General features: G+C 41.3%; 1 non-coding gene across 1 annotated transcript; it reads right to left on the bottom strand.

Annotated features, from left to right (window-relative positions):
• Positions 1 to 496: 496 nt before the first annotated feature.
• On the bottom strand, positions 497 to 634 carry LOC119937667. The gene has a single exon (XR_005454179.1). It is a non-coding gene; the product is annotated as a small nucleolar RNA SNORA7 (small nucleolar RNA).
• Between the last annotated feature and the right edge of the window lie 3,845 nt (positions 635 to 4,479).

A 4,479-nucleotide genomic window follows, 5' to 3' on the forward strand; every position in this document is an offset into this window, starting at 1 on the left:
TGTATTAAGCACTGGGTGGATGCAAGCAAATTAGGTTGGACACAGTCCCTGTCCCATGTGGGGCTCACAATCCTAGTTCCTATTTTGCAGCTGAGGTAACTGAAGTACAGAGAAGTGAAGTGACTTGACCAAAGTCACACAGCAGACAAGTGTTGGAGCCAAGGCTCAAGCTATTAAAAAATCCATAGCAACAGAATCACCCCTATATATTTTTTTTTTCATTGCACTTGTCTAAATACCAACTACAGTGGTCCATGTGCAGTCTTGTCTTATGCTGTCAAGTTGTTTCCAACCCATAGTGACACCACAGACAGATCTATCCCAGAACCCTCTGCTCTCCAACAATTGTTCTGGTAGTGTATCCATAGAGTTTTCTTGGTAAATATGCACCAATATATACCAAGTGGCTTAGCATTGCCTCCATCCGCGCAGTAAACTTGAGTTTCGGCCCTCGAATCTCTCCCATGTCCCTGCTGCCCAGCATAGGTGAGTTTTGGCTTGTAGCAGATTGCCTTCCACTCGCTAGCCACTGCCCAAGCTAGAAATGGAATGGGTATGCCTCTGCTAGACTCTCCCTCCTGTAATCAAGACTGGTAGAGTAGTGGAAACTGTCCAAGTGTGATCCTGAGAGGGGACATGCTCAGTAGGTATGCAATAAAGTCTAGTGAATTAATACGTTTATAGTGCATGCAATATGAAAGATACAACCACCATTACCATTTTTTAGATAATGAAAGAGAAAATTGGGCCAACTTTCATGCTGGCTCATGACTCTTAGCTGCCAGTAAAGAGCCAGAGCCTTACTAAACCCCCTACTTTATTATTTAGTATTACACACATTCCTTAAATTTCAGGGTGGATTGAGATCACAATGTAGTACAGTGAGGATATGATGCAATTTTTTTGCTGAGTACATTCTAAGATCCTGTGGTCATTTGATGCTGAGCGTAACATACAGGTAAAGCTCATGGAACTGCTCAAGGAGTCACATAAGCTAGGACTTTGGAAATCCTAGTGTTGTATTTCGTTCATGAAATTCTACCCAAGGTGACAGAGCAAAGGGATGCTCAGTTCTGACCTCCAGGGTGCATTTCAGAGACTCCAAGATCAGGTATTTGTCACTGTCATTCCTGAAGTTCCATCCCCACATCAAGATGAAATAAACATCTTATTACCCTCACTCCGCCAGCTTAAACTTAATCTCCTTTTCTCTGTCTCTGTGTCAACCTTGTCTCTCTATCAGATAATCAGTGGTGTTCATTGAGTACTTACTGTGTGCGGAGCACAGTACTAAGTGCTTGGGAGAATACAATGCAACAGAGTTGATAGACATTTTCCTTCCCACAAGAAACTAACAGAGTTGGTGAAGAGGAGCAACTGGCCTTGTGGATAGAGCACAGTCCTTTGAGTCAGAAGGACCTGGGTTCTAATTCTGACTTTGTGACTAGTTTGCTATGTGACCTTGGGCAAATCACTTAACTTCTCTGTGCCTAAGTGACCTTATCTGTAAAATGGGGATTAATACTGTGAGTCCCATGTGGGACATGGATTGTGTCCAACCTGATTAGCTTGCATCTACCCCGGCACTTAGTATAGTATCTGACACATAGTAAGTGCTTAAATACAATAAAAAGCACAGGCATGAACATAAATGTGTATGTGCCTACCGAGTTCTCTCTTTCATATTCAGAACTAAATACATTTCAGATCATCAACTCTTTTGAATAACTGATCAATAGGTGGGATTCAAGGCACCTCTCTGACCATCATCATGCCCAGGAACAGTGCTTAGTGCAGTGTGCTGCACACAATTAGCACTCAATAAATTTAGTGGATTGGTTGATTGATGAGACCCTGAAGGAATATAGCTCTGAGGTAACAATGGTCACCTCTTCTGTTAGCAATGCACATTTTAGACTGTAAGGTTGTTATGGGCAGAGAATGTGTCTACCGATTATCTTAAATTGTACTCTTCCTGAGCTCGTGGTACAGTGCCCTGAACACAGTAAAAGTTCAATAAATGTGATTGATTGATTCTAGGAGTTGATGCCATGAGGTGTGTCCTCCTTTGCACCCTCAAAATGCTACATTTTGGGTATGATAATGGCTACTTTGAGAGAGCCAAAGTCTCGGGCATCTTCATCTTTGATAAATCAAAGAGTTCCCCCCAAATCTCTCTTCTCTTTCAGCCTTTTTATCAGGGGATCAGCCCAATCCTATCATCTCCTTCTCTTCTTGGAAGGATTAATCAATCAATCATATTTATTGAGCACTTATTGTGTGCAGATCACAGTACTAAGTGCTTGGGAAAGTACTGTGTTAAGTGCTTGGGAAAGAACAGTGTAATAAAATTGCAACGTGTTTATAATCTAGAGAGATGAAAAGTGACTCATTATCTATTATTATTTCAATACTTAAGATACAAAAGAAAAAATCATCAAGGAGAGCAAGAGAACAAGCATCTGAAAGCTACGGTGGGAAAAATGATTAGGTAGGTAAGAGAAGAAACCAAAATATATTTGGGAAAATGAGTAGATGTTATTTTGATGGGCATGGGGCAAATGCACGTCTGTTCATCTAAGTAGCATGTTGAATACTTTGGAATAAGTTACATCCATTTTGATCCCTCAGAAGTTATTATAATAGCTTGCCAGCATAAAAACATTCAGAAATGCCAACTCTGTAGTGAATCTTTAAAAGGGCCCATTTGCAATCAGCAGTTGTTTTATGTTCCTATTTGAGAGCTAAATGATATACAGCCCTTCTTGATGATATACTGTACCCCAGTTTCTACAATTTATCAGACAAACAAACAAGGCCATAATGACTTTCCAGGCCTGGAAGAAGGAGAGACTGATTTTGGCTTCCCAACGGGCCAGTTAATCTTTCATATGGTAAAAGGACTGAAATGCACACTATCCACTTTTTATTCACTAGTTCTAACTCATTACATAAGGACCCTTTTAACATCCATTATTGAAAAATCTCTATTATAGTCCATCACCTTAGTGAATTTGATTAAATCTTCATGACAGAAAAAAAGGTATTATACCACATGCACTTGTATTGCGAAGGCCCCTCTGTAGTCTCAACATGCCAACCTTATTCTATTGAAATGAAGCGTCCTGAGAAAATAATTTAGTGAGAGATGAACTTAGAAGAACCAAGAGTATTTAGAATGGAGCAAATTACTGAGTAAAATTGCTTTACCATGAAACTTTAGACTCATTGTCAGAGATGTTTAGTCTACTCAAAATGTTTGATCTATGAGAGCTCTCTCTATTCAGAACCAAATTCATTTTCCATGGTTTTGGCCAGGGGAGCCTCTGTGAATCGAATCTTCATTCTGGGGCCAGCGTTTCTGGGCATTTCTCCTGTGCAGCTTTGGGAGAAGTGGTGCCCTATTTGAGCTGGGCACACCGATGCCCACCCGTCCTTATATGGGAAGGGGCACCTGTCAAATGATATCAGAATGGCTTATCTGAATGTGCACATAGCAAGCAGTAGAGTCTGGTCCTAGGGGTGGGATAAAAGTTAGACTCACTTGGAGGCTTTCACAAAGTAATTCCTTATGCTGGGCTGCACTCACTTTCAAGAGAGGTTTCAGGGCTCTGGCAAAAAGCATGCAACCACTTGTTGACGTATTTGTACCTACAAATTCAGAGGCATAATGATAGATAGCGTCTATCCCAGACGTTTACCTTCTAAGCACTTTTGTGTTATGTGATACTGGGCATTACCTCAGAAGTAGTTGCATTTTCTAATTAAATGTCAACAGAGCTCTAACCTCATTTAGGGTAAATGGAGAAAGACAGTTTGAACTGACCATTTCCCACTTCAATATTGCCAGAGTCAAATTCAAATTTGGTATGTTCTTTTCTCTCCGACACAACCCAAACTCAGGACTAACGTGCCCTGACGCCGGAGTTCTTTCAGCCACTTAGAGTGGTTATTCCTTTTGTAAACTTGGATTGGTGCATGGAGCTTTACCCTGGCTCTAGGCGGGATAAACACCCCCTACACTTGAAAGGTTTCCTTTGAAGGTTTTGAATTTAGCTTGGGATTACAGAGTTTATTTTCTACTGTCACAACCTCCCTGGGGAAGGAGCCCCATAAAACAGGAAATGGATCCCACCCCCAAGAACAGAAGTGGCACCCAAATATACTCTCTCTCTCTCTCTCTTCCTCTCTCTCTGTCTCTCTCTCAGCTCTGGACTTGGAGCAGAGGGTGAATGAAACAGAACAGCCCTACAATCTTTCTGGAGATGCATGAAGGAGAGGAATTCTGGAGGGTGGGAATGCTTGAGGTGACCACATTTCAGTTATCACAATTTCAAATTACTACCCAGGCCAGTTGACACTTCCCCAGATGTCTTCAATTTCTAGAAATGATCTGAGTCAGCTCTATTTCTATTCAATGTCAACCACCATTACCTAGGCTGGTGGTTCCCTGAGAGAGACTAGTGAGTGTCCTCTTCA

This window comes from Tachyglossus aculeatus, chromosome 1 (genome assembly GCF_015852505.1).
Source record: "Tachyglossus aculeatus isolate mTacAcu1 chromosome 1, mTacAcu1.pri, whole genome shotgun sequence".
Classification (NCBI taxonomy): Eukaryota; Metazoa; Chordata; class Mammalia; order Monotremata; family Tachyglossidae; genus Tachyglossus; species Tachyglossus aculeatus.